General features: G+C 36.1%; 1 pseudogene; it reads left to right on the plus strand.

The window, feature by feature from the left end:
• Nucleotides 1-11268: 11268 nt before the first annotated feature.
• Nucleotides 11269-11701, plus strand: LOC140626455 (small ribosomal subunit protein eS25 pseudogene; annotated as a pseudogene).
• The last annotated feature ends 565 nt before the right edge of the window (nt 11702-12266 follow it).

A 12266-nucleotide genomic window follows, 5' to 3' on the forward strand; every position in this document is an offset into this window, starting at 1 on the left:
GATTAAGTTTCACCGTTTTTCCATCATGATCTCTAATGACTCTGCATTAATTGAAAAGACTACTCATTCCCTATCATACTGTAGTTTCATCTTTATCATGAATCACATGAGGGGGTATGTGTGGGTCTGTTTCTGTTACATTATCTATTTGTCTACCCTTCCACCAATGAAGTGTTCCCTATCATTGCAACCTTTTAATATGTCTTCATTTTAGGTACTGACAGTCCACTGGCTTTCTTCTCCTTATTCAAGATTACTAGCCATCCTTGATCTTTTTTATTGCTTTATATATTTTAGAATGAGCATTTTACCTTATACCCTCACATACAGAAATACTTAAAGTCCAGAATTGTTATATCCCTCTACTTATGTGGATCCTTCTCAATAATGTTCTGAAATGTTCTGGGGAAAGGCCTTTCATTTATTTATTATTTTAGCTTAACTATTTGATGATTTTTCATGTCATTACAAATGACATTTTTTAAACTTTGTTTTCTACTTATGTATGCTGGTTTATAGAATATTATTGGCTTTTATGTGTTGGTCCTTTATCATCTGATCTTTCTTAATTTCACATATTAATTTTACTAGTTCATTTATAAATTCTATGTGTAGAATCATGTAATCTTCATTTATTCCTTTCCAGTTGGTTTCCTTTCTTTTCTTTTTTCTCTTTTTTTCCTTTTCTTTCTTTATTTTTTCTTTTTTGCTTTATTTCTTATACTAGTAAGACTTCCATTAAAGTGTGAATGGAAGTAGTAATAGTAGATAACCTTGTCATGTTTCTGAGCTGAAGGAAAATTTTTCAATATTGCATTAATCAGCATTATTCTTCATATAGTTTTATTTAGATACATTTATTGAATTAGAGAAGCTTTTTATCCCAACATTCAAAAATTGTTATTGTCAGTATTGAATTTAATCAATTTTTTCATTTATTACAATAACTATATGCATTTTCTCTTTTTTCTATTAATGTGATAAATTATAGTGATTTTTCAAATATTGAGCCAAACTTGTCTTTTTAGAAGAATGAAAAAAGCATAAACTGTTCATGATGTATTGTTATTTTTATATATCTTTGCATTTGATCTCCTAACATTTTGTTTAAGATTTTTATATCTGTGATAATGAAAGAAATTGGTCTGTGATTTTTCTTTACTATAATCTTTTTTTGTTTTTATATTAAGGTTATGTTGACATCATAAAATGCTTTGACAAGTGGCACTCTTGAGTATTTTTCAGAATTAACTGTTGCATTACCTGGGTTTAGGTTTTGCTTTATAGGAAGGAGTTAATTATAGTTTTAGTTGCTTTAATTGATGTAGAATAATTCAGGTTCTCCATTTTTTTCTACTGTTACTTTTGGAAACTTGCTTCTTATCTAGAAGTTTTTTTTTTTTTTTAATTTCTCTTAAATAATACTAAAATTGCTCATGAGGCCCTCAGTTTAAAATATTTGTTTTTTTTATAGTTTATATTTTGACACATAGGTTATTTAGAGGATATCACTTTATTTCCAAACTGCTGAGTATTTTCTGAAATTGGTTTTGTTATTATTGATTTCTTGCTTACCTTCACTATGATCAAAAGAATATGGTCTGATAGATTTGGTCATTAGAAAGGCAATGAGATATGCATTAACACACTGCATGGGATCAGTCTGGGTGAGATCCATGTGATCTCAAAAATGTAAACTTCTGGGGATCCCGGGGTGGCTCAGCGGTTTAGCGCCTGCCTTTGACCCAAGGCGTGATCCCAGAGTCCTAGGATCGAGTCCCACATCAGGTTCCTGGCATGGAGCCTGCTTCTCCCTCTGCCTGTGTCTCTGCCCCGCTCTCTCTATCTATGTCTATCATGAATAAATAAATAAATAAAATCTTTTTAAAAAATTTAAACTACTTTTTTCTTTTGGGTTCAGTATTTTAGATATGTTACTTTGATCAAGTTTGTTAATCATGATCTTCTATATCCTTAAAAATATTTGTCTGCTTCTACTATCAGCTTTTGACAGCATTTTGTTGAAGTATCTCACTATGATTGTGATTTTTTTCATTATCTCTTTTCATTCTATGTTTGCTCTCTATATTTTGAATGTTATTAGTGCCTATAGATTTAGATTCTTTAGTCTGCCTCATAGATTTTTGCTTTTATCAGTATGAATTGTCTCTCCTTATCTCTAGGAAAGCTTCTTGTCTTAAAGTCCACTTTGCCTGCTATTAGCATAGCTATAAACATGAGCTTACTTTTAGTAATATTTAACTGTTTTAAAAATCTTAAAAATGTGCATACACTTTGCCATGCAAATGCTGTTGGAAAGAATGATTGTTGAAGATGTCCTTAAACTCTGACATCTTAGGAACCCAGTTGACTAAATGCAGTATCATACCTATAAATAGAACTGACAGGCCACACCAAGTGCTTAGCCAATAGTCTTTCATAAAGCTGGATGTAGTTATGAAACCAAAAATATTATGCAGGAAGAAACTGGAAAGAATTGAAGAGGGAACAAAAGTGAATCTCTTTTCCTAGAAAAAACAAAAACATCAAAGGGAGAGACATTTTTATTCATATGAGTAGAGAAGATGGCCATGGCAGGAGAAAGGAAGATGTTGCCTCAAAGGTGCTGGAATTTAAATAATAACTTGGGGTGGAAAGGGGGAATACATACAACAAATGAGCAAAGGGAAGAGAAAAAGAGAGAGGCAAACCAAAAAACAGACTCTCAACTATAGAGAACAATCTGATGATCATCAGATGGGAGATTGGTGGCCGGATATGAGAAATAGGTGATGGGGATTTAGGAGGGTACCTGTTGTGATGAGCACTGGATGTATTACAGAAGTTTGGAATGATTATATTGTACACCTGAAAATAATATTACACGGTATGTTAACTAATTGGAATTTAAATTAAAACTTTTAAAAAAGGAAGCATATGGGAATACTCATGTGCTTAACTCTCAAAGGGACCAACATCCTGTAGGTTGAAAACATGTTTTGACCTCCTCTTGCAAAGGCTGAAATTATCCTGGGTGTGAGAACCAAAGTAGCAGTTTAGACAATGGTTCTTTAACTTCATTGTGTAATGCAGTTCAAGTAAGAACTTGGTGGAGGCTGGGAGTTAAATGCCACTAATCATGGTTCAGCGAGGTGGGTCCAGTAATCTGTAATTTACTTAACCCTGAAGTATCTGTTGGAGCTGGTCTGATCACATTTGGAGAACACTGCTTTATGAGTTACTCAGATTGCTGGAGTCCTACGGAAGTCAGTTGGTGACTGAGTGGATGGAAGACAGCAGACCTCATTGGAGACTATCAAGTGGAATAATCAGTACCAGAAGACATAAGAACATAATGCATTTCTGGTATTGTCTAGACAGGAAAACTTCCTTAAACTTCTAGTGAGGCTGAGGACATTTAAAAGAAGAGAATCTCAGGGTTATGGTAAATGTGGTCATTTGCTTCATGTCCCAGAGACAGACAATTGTTTATGGGTATTATTTTGTATTTGAGTTTATTAATATACTTACAGCCAAGGTACTTTAATTATTAATAAAGAATTAGACTGGGCAGCCCGGGTGGCTCAGGGGTCTAGCACCGTCTTCATCCCAGGACGTGATCCTGGAGTCCCGGGATCGAGTCCCACATCAGGCTCCCTGCGTGGAGCCTACTTCTCCCTCTGCCTGTGTCCCTGCCTCTCTCTCTCTCTCTCTGCCTCCCTCTCTCCCTCTGTGTCTCTCATGAATAAATGAATAAAATCTTAAAAAAAAAAAAAAAAAGAATTAGACTTTGGACCTTAAATGGAAGCAATAAAGATCTGTGAGACAACTTATATGGCTGCAGCATTTCCTATATATTTTCCCATATATATATTCCTACACATATTTCCTATGCCATTCTCTATACTTGTTAGGCTTGTTAATGGTTTGGTTGGTCATATGTAGGCTTCACAACCATATGTGATTAGGTCGTGAAGTCTTATTCTTATTTACAATATTTTACTTACACTTGGCCTATCCATGTATTTGCATCAACGATCCCACTTAATTCACAATCTTGTGAGACCAGTATGTAAAGATGAGATGTCTTACCTAGGGAATTTCACTAACTTCAGTAAAGGTCCTAAGGCAGATGGGCGGCAAAGCTGAGATTCAGACACAAGTTTCTTTGTAAAGTCTCACTTTTTCCTCCATATATATAACACCGCCTCCCTCCATTGCTAAGTAAATATATTTCAGGTTGTCCAGCCAGGCCGCAATCCATCCTAATATTCTGAGAAATATCTCTATGCTAGAGGGACTAACCCATGGAAGCTATGTCTGTCCTTACTGATAGTGAAAATTAATTTGGGAGAATTAAAGATCGATAGTGTATCTTTGGTTATAACCGCACAATTCAGAACTGTGACAGATAAACTCTAAAGTGATCCTGTGATCCCTGTATCCTGGCTATATATGTGTACACACACACACATATTTAAAATTTCCTCCCTTTGAGTGAAGGCAAGACTTGTGACTTGCTTTTGGCAAGAGAATATGGGAAAGGTAATTGACATCAATACTAGGATTATGTTGCCTTTTATATCTTTTTATCTTGCTCACAGACAGACTCTGAGATTTCCTCTCTTGACTCTGAAGAAGTGACCATGTTGGAAGGCTCCTATCAAGAAGCTGAGGGTGGCCTCCAGCCAAGGCCAGTAAGCTGGGACCTCAATCCTAAAGTTGCAAGGAAATGAATTCTGTCAAAAACTAGATGGAGCTGTTAGTGGGCCAGTTGAGCATCCAGGTAAGAGCACAGTCCTAGCCTTGTCAGAAAACTTTAGAAGTTTTCCAGCTAACCTGTGAACAGACTAACCTGATCTGCAGGAAATGTGTGATAATGAATGTGCTTTGTCCTAAGCTGCTAAGTTTGTGATAATTTGTTAGGCAGCAACATATAACTAATGTAAGACCTAACTTCAGATTATATTACTGGTTCATTGGTTTTTGAGAACTTGCATGCTTTTTCTTCTTGGTTTCTCAATGGTGAGCTAAAGAAGATGAACAAACAATATATACCTATTTTCTGCTTAACTTCTATTTCACTAGAGAACTCACCATAATGATAAAACAATTATTGCTAATGCACTAAAATAACTATTAGTGGATTATGTAATAAGGATTTCTGTGAACGTTGAAACCTGGTATACAATTGCCTTGGAGATAGTACAAAAATTTCATCATATCCTTGATTGCCTAGCCAAGAATTGTTCATTTTCCCCTGCCATGTCTATGTTTGCTGGGTTTGGCACATTCAAATTCAAACATCGTGGGTAAATATGAAATGTTCTAGTTAATGCCCTGCAGAAAGAAAATTAACTTGTTAGTGAATCACTTTTTTTAATTTTACTTTTGTTGTTACTGAAAATAGTTTACTTTTCTATGAAAAAATGATACATATTTATCTTAGGTATGAGCCCAAGTCTGAAATGGATACCTGAAGTTTATCCTATTTCAGGTCTGGCCCTAAATAAACCACAGCTTCTTAACTCCAGTTCTAAAGAATGAAACTGTTCTCCTCTTTAGCCATATCTACCTTGATTGAATGCAAGCCCTTAGGGCATTGAGTAGACTTCTGGAGGGAAGTACTGACTCATTCCAGACTTTTCTACAGGCCTTTCTACTGATTGATATACATGTGCCCTCAGGTGCAGAGTTGAGTTAATTACACCCATTCCTTCATGGCAGCCCATCATCATTTGAGCATGCAATGCCTCTCTCTGAATCATTGTTCCTCTCCTTCCCGTTCTCCACTCCTATTCTGCTTTCCTTTTTTTTTTTTTTTTTTAATTATTTATTTATTTATGATAGGCACACAGTGAGAGAGAGAGAGAGGCAGAGACACAGGCAGAGGGAGAAGCAGGCTCCATGCACCGGAAGCCCGACGTGGGACTCGATCCTGGGTCTCCAGGATCGCGCCCTGGGCCAAAGGCAGGCGCCAAACCGCTGCACCACCCAGGGATCCTATTCTGCTTTCCTTTCCACATGCAACTATCCTGATGTGTTTGATGGGTATTAAACCACAGACTAAATATGCTTCTTCCTTTTTGTGCTCAACACCACCAAAACAGCACTGTGATGACCTTGCACACTTAGTCCCTTTATGAACTTGTCTGAGAGTCTCACTGGCATGTACACTCTGTTACACTATACTTATTTTAATTTGAACTATACACTATCCAGCGCTATGCAGAATGATTATTACCCCACCCTCACACTGGTAGTGGATGAGGGCATGAGGGCTTCATTACCCTGTTTCCTGCTAACTCTTAGCATTATCCTGGCTTCTGACTGTCAACATCCTAATAAGTTCAAAGGGACCTCACTGTTTTCACATGCAAATGTCTAATGTCTAATGGAATTTGTGTATATCTTCATATGCTTATTTGCTTTGGGGGGTCTCTTCTCTGTTTATATATTTTGCCCATTTTCCCATTAAGCTTCTCTTTCATTTTCTTGGTGTTTACAGGAATCTTTTATATTATCTAAATACTTGTTCTTCGCTAATTTTAAATATTGCAAATATCTTTCCCAAATTTGTCATTTTTCTGTTGCCTTTGTACATGGTGTGCTTTGTTGAACTGAAATTCTTACTTTAATATAATCAAATTCATTGATTTACAACAAAGATGCAAAACCTGTGAAATCCATACAAATAATACCCTCCAAAAGCAGAAGTGAAGGAACATCAAAGAGAAATCCACTTATAATAGCATGTTTAACACACTGCTTTCTGGTTTTGAATAATCCAATAAAACAAATAAGAGGGATACAAAAGACTTAGCTAGCCCAATCAGTAAGATATATCTAATAAATATATCAAACTTTATAACCCATAACATTTAATATGCCTTCTTTTTCATTGCACATGGAAGACTCATAACTAACTACATATTAATCACAAAGAAAAATATCTCAATAAATTTCATAAGATATAAATAATTCAAACAAAGCTGTCTTTCCAAAGTAACTAAATTTAAAAATTAATTCTAAAACCAAGAAGTAAAATGAAGCTTTTAACAATCAAAAACTCGGGGATCCCTGGGTGGCTCAGCTGTTTAGAGCCTGCCTTTGGCCCAGGGAGTGATCCTGGAGACCCCGGATCGAGTCCCACATCAGTCCTGCTTGAACTCTGCTTTTCCCTCTGCCTGTGTCTCTACCTCTGTCTCTTTGTCTCTCTGTCTCTCTGTCTCTCCATGTCTCTGATGAATAAATAAATAAAATCTTAAAAAAAAACAATCAAAAGCTTTTTAAGCAGATTTCTAATAAGTAAGTTGTGAGAGAAAGGAATTAATCAAATCAACGTTGCAGGATTCATAGCAGTAATCATAACAAAAACTGCACATCAGAATCTATAGGAAATAATGAAAGTAGTGATGAGAGAAAAATCTAAAGTTTCAGAAACTTACATAAGTGAAAATTGAATAATAAAGATAAATTAGATTCTTTACAAAAAAAAACCTGCACAAAAAGGATCACAAATTGAAATAAAAGCAAGCAGCAGGGAAATATTAAAGATATGGGTGAATTTAATGAGACATAAAATAGAATAAAATAAGAGCACCTGGCTGGCTCAATTGGTAGAGCATGCAACTCTTGATTTCAGGGTTGAAGGTTCAAGTCCCACTTTGGAGGCAGAGATTACTTTAAAAAATAAAACAATAATGTAAAGATAAATAAAATGATTGTTTCTTGATTTTTTTAAAAAAACAACAAATTAGTAAAGTAATCAGTAATTATAATGAGAAGCACAAATCCACAAAATAAATGATGAGTGGGAAACATACATTTAAAAAAGAGAATTTTTGGGAAAAAAAAGTCATAACCAACTATGCATAAGTCTTTTCAAATGAACTTGAAAACCAGATAAAATGAGTAATTTCCTAGAAAAGTCTAATTTAACAAAACATTGGCCCTCATAAAAATAAGATACATAAATATGTCCATTTGTATAAAAAGAAACAAAACTTTAGAACTACCACACAAAAAGCACCTGAACTTAAATACTCAAAGACCAGATAGTGCAACTCCAGCACATATGAAAAGAAGGAAGATCTAATTTTAAAATACATTAGTGGGTCACCTGGCTGACTCAGTAGGTAGAGCATGAGACTCTTGATCTCAAGGTTGTGAGTTCAGGCCCCATACTGGGTATAGAGATTAATAAAAATAAAATCTTAAAAAATATATATTAGTATAAGATTGCTATCTAAACCTAATAAAGAGCAGCTTGGGTGGCTCAGTTGGGTAAGCATCTGACTCTTGATTTCGACTCAGGTCATAATCTCAGCGTCCTGGATAGAGCCCCATATCAGGCTCTTTAATCAGTGCAGAGTCTACTTGGGATTCTCTCTCTCCCTCTGCCCCTCTCTCTGCTCACACACACACTATCTCTCCCTCTCTCAAGTAAATAAATAAAATCCTTAAAAAAGAAAACTATAGACCAATCTTATTTATGCATGTTGATATAAAAATTTAACAAAATGGAAAAAAAAAAAACCAACAATACATTGAATAACATGAGACAAGTGAGTAGAATATATTGCAGGAATGTAACGATGATTCCATATTAGGAAATCTACTAATATAATTCACCATTTAATTGATTTATGGGAAAAAATATAATTTTCTTCAGCTATCAACAAATTTTAGTACCAATTCCAGAGTAAAGCATTTAGCCAAGTAGGAACTGGAAACTTCCTTGATACCATAACATATGTGTGTATATGTGTTCTAAAGCCAGTGTCAGAACCATGGTGCAAGTATATGGGGAAAGGAGGAAGGGAGTGAAGGGACTGTGGGCAGAAAATCTCAGAATACAGAACAATCCTGCTCAACCTTCGCCTGGGCTGGTGGAGAATCTCAAAGCAAAAGCTGCCTGTTGGGATAACTTTATGTCCACCTGGAATGGTTCAGTTGTATTTCTTTCATGCTCAGTCATTGTGCTTTAGCAGCCTGGGGGAGCTGTGGCTCCTGAATGCATGTCATTGTGGAATTACAAGTGTAGCTACTAGAGGCTGTTATCCAGCTCTTCTTCTTCTTCTTCTTCTTTTTCTCCTTCTTCTTCTTTTTCTTCTTCTTCTTCTTCTTCTTCTTCTTCTTCTTCTTCTTCTTCTTCTTCTTCTTTCTTCTTCTTCTTCTTCTTCTTCTTCTTCTTCTTCTTCTTCTTCTTCTTTCTTCCTCTTCTTTTTTAAGATTGTATTTATTTATTCATGAGAGACACAGAAAGAGAGGTAGAGACATAGGCAGCAGGAGAAGCAGGGGCTCAATCCCAGGACTCTGGGATCATGACCTGAGCCAAAGGCAGACACTCAACCATTGAGCTACCCAGGTGCACCTATCTAGCTCTTCTTAAGGGAGATCTGAGCTGAGTATCTCCATGACCATGAGTGACTATTTTATTCAATAAAATAAAAGATTATTAAATTCAATACAAAAATAAATAGACTTGTATAATACAACAACAACAAATAAGGAAAAATCACATGCAAAGATAACTGATAAACTGCAGGGGGAAACGTTTGTCACTGAGAAGGGGCTAATCTATCCTATATATAAAGTGTTATTGACAATGAGATTTACAAAAACACTTCTAAAAGCTAAGAAAAAAATGGAGAAATCAGTCATAGACATGGACTACAGAAAATATGCACATATTTATCACAAGAGAAATACAAACTGAAGCTGTTACTTCTCACTTACCAGATAAGCAAGAATCTGAGGACTTGACGCTGTTGGTGAGAATATAGGGAGGTAGACATTTTTCTTTATTAGTGGCAGGGTCTTAAATAATACAATTCAGATAAAGAGGGAATTTGGATATTTATCCTTTAATTGAGAAATCTCATTTGAAAGATAGACCTGAAGATACACTTTTAAAAACACAAAACAACATAGGCACAGGAATTATTCATTGTGGTAATAGTTAAACATCAGAAGCAATCGAAATCCCAACCCATAGTGTGTCACCTGGGTGGCTTAGTCCGTTAAGCATCTGCTTTGGTTCAGGTCACGATTCTGGGGTCCTGGGATTGAGCCCCATATCAGACTCCCTGCTCCCTGGGGAGTCTGCTTCTCCCTCTCCCTCTCTTCCCATCCTCTCATGCTCACTTTATCTCTCTCAAATAAATAAATTTGAAAAAATCCTTTAAATGCCAACCCATAGTGATCTGCTGGAATAAGACAATGGAGTTCTATGGAGACATAAAACAAGTAAGGAAGAACTCTGTGAACTACAATGGATTGATATCTACAGCATGCATACCTAGATCAAAATTGTGTACATAGCAAGCCACATTTTTGTGCAACAGAATTTTGTGCAACAAAATTAGGAATTTTTTTTAAAGAACCCATTATTCTGACTATACATGCCTAGTGGGATGCATTAGGAGGACAAAAAGAACTACAAAGAATGTGAGTTTTGTTGTTGGTGGTGGTTATGGATATAATAATTCTAAAACTATGTTTTGGTGGATCTAAATTAAAAATATGTTGATGTAGTTGGGAATCAGTATTATTATTGTAAAGAGGAAAATCAAAATATTAAAAATATGAAATGAGGAAGGTAAGGAAAAGGTAGTGATACTGGATTAGAATTGGAAGTTTCAGTATGAATTTGAGGCATTTAAGAAATGCCTACTTCCCATTCTTACCACTGAAAGGGAGCCAATGATAGTCCATAACAGTGAACACATCTAACCCTGAATTTTGCCCCTTCAGGGCTCCTTGGAGGATGGCTGATTCCAAGAAAAGTACTGGGTGAGCCTGAAATTTTAGTGCCGGAAAGCAAGCAAGTACTCAAAGATTAATGAGGACATGGCAAAGTGGCACAAGAGCAGCTTGAAGTGATTCCCACTGGCCAAATTTGTACATTTTGAGCAAAAAGAACATAGTAGATTATAACACATTAAATAAAAGATATTTTCATGTATGTAGCAATAACAAAAATGGAAGGTAGCAAGAGAGAAAAAGCTCTTCAAAAAAGAAGGCTAACCAAAAAGTATAGAAGAATGATCAAATTAGGAGGAAAAAAAAACAACACTATTTTTCCTCCATCATTTAACAACTAGTTTACTCAAGGTTAATCAGTGGATACTTCATCCATTGATGAAATGTTGTTGGGGATAGGATACATTACTCATGTAATCTCAAAATCTAACATAAAGATTATTATTTTCTTTTTTTTTTTTTTATCCGACATCTTAGTGAGGCTGCAGGGGTGGCTGTTGCTCTCTGAGCTTCGCTATGCCACCCAAGGACGACAAGAAGAAAGATGCCGGAAAGTCAGCCAAAAAGGACGAAGATCCAGTGAACAAATCTGGGGGCAAGGCCAAAAAGAAGAAGTGGTCCAAAAGCAAAGTTCGAGACAAGGTCAATAATCTGGTGTTGTTTGACAAAGCGACAGGGAGGTTCCCAACTATAAGCTTATAACTCCAGCTGTTGTCTCTGAGAGACTGAAGATTCAAGGTTCTCTGGCCAGGGCAGCCCTTCAGGAGCTCCTCAGTAAAGGACTTATTAAACTGGTTTCAAACCACAGAGCTCAAGTAATTTACACCAGAAACACCAAGGGTGGAGATGCTCCAGCTGCCGGTGAAGATGCATGAACAAGATCCCACCAAGTGTACATTTTGGGAAATAAAACTTTATTAAATGAAAAAAAAAAGATTATTATTTTCAAAGTAGGAAGGGATATTTTTACAGTGGGGAGATATGTTTTGTCATCACCGGTAGTAGGTGCTATTGATGCCCACCAGATCTCAGTTGCATTTACCCTCCAGATTCTGTGTTGACTGCTAACAATGCACACCTAGCCATTTCTTCAGATAATTGCCATCTGCCAAAGGGAGCCATCTTGCCCTTAGGCTAGACCCTCTGACAGCAGCACACATCCAATGACTTACTACAGGAGAGTGCAGAAGGCCAGTCACATATGCTCAATATGGGAAAATTTGTGGTGTTATTTATACTCTAAAGTACACCTTTTCCTGCCTTCACCCCCTCATTATGGATCAGATGGAGGCTATACTGTCCCTGAGATCACATTGTTGCTCGCTTCTTTCCTTTCCTTTCTCCTCCTTCACTCATTTTCTTACGCATTCTTTCTGCATAGCACTTCTTCAATAAATCTTATGCACCCTAATCCCTGCTTAGGCTTCAATTCCAGAAAACCCAAACTAAGACATGACCTTAATCGAGTAATCAAACTTAAAGTCATACTAATATGTTAA

Source organism: Canis lupus, chromosome 37 (assembly GCF_048164855.1).
Source record: "Canis lupus baileyi chromosome 37, mCanLup2.hap1, whole genome shotgun sequence".
Taxonomy (NCBI): domain Eukaryota; kingdom Metazoa; phylum Chordata; class Mammalia; order Carnivora; family Canidae; genus Canis; species Canis lupus.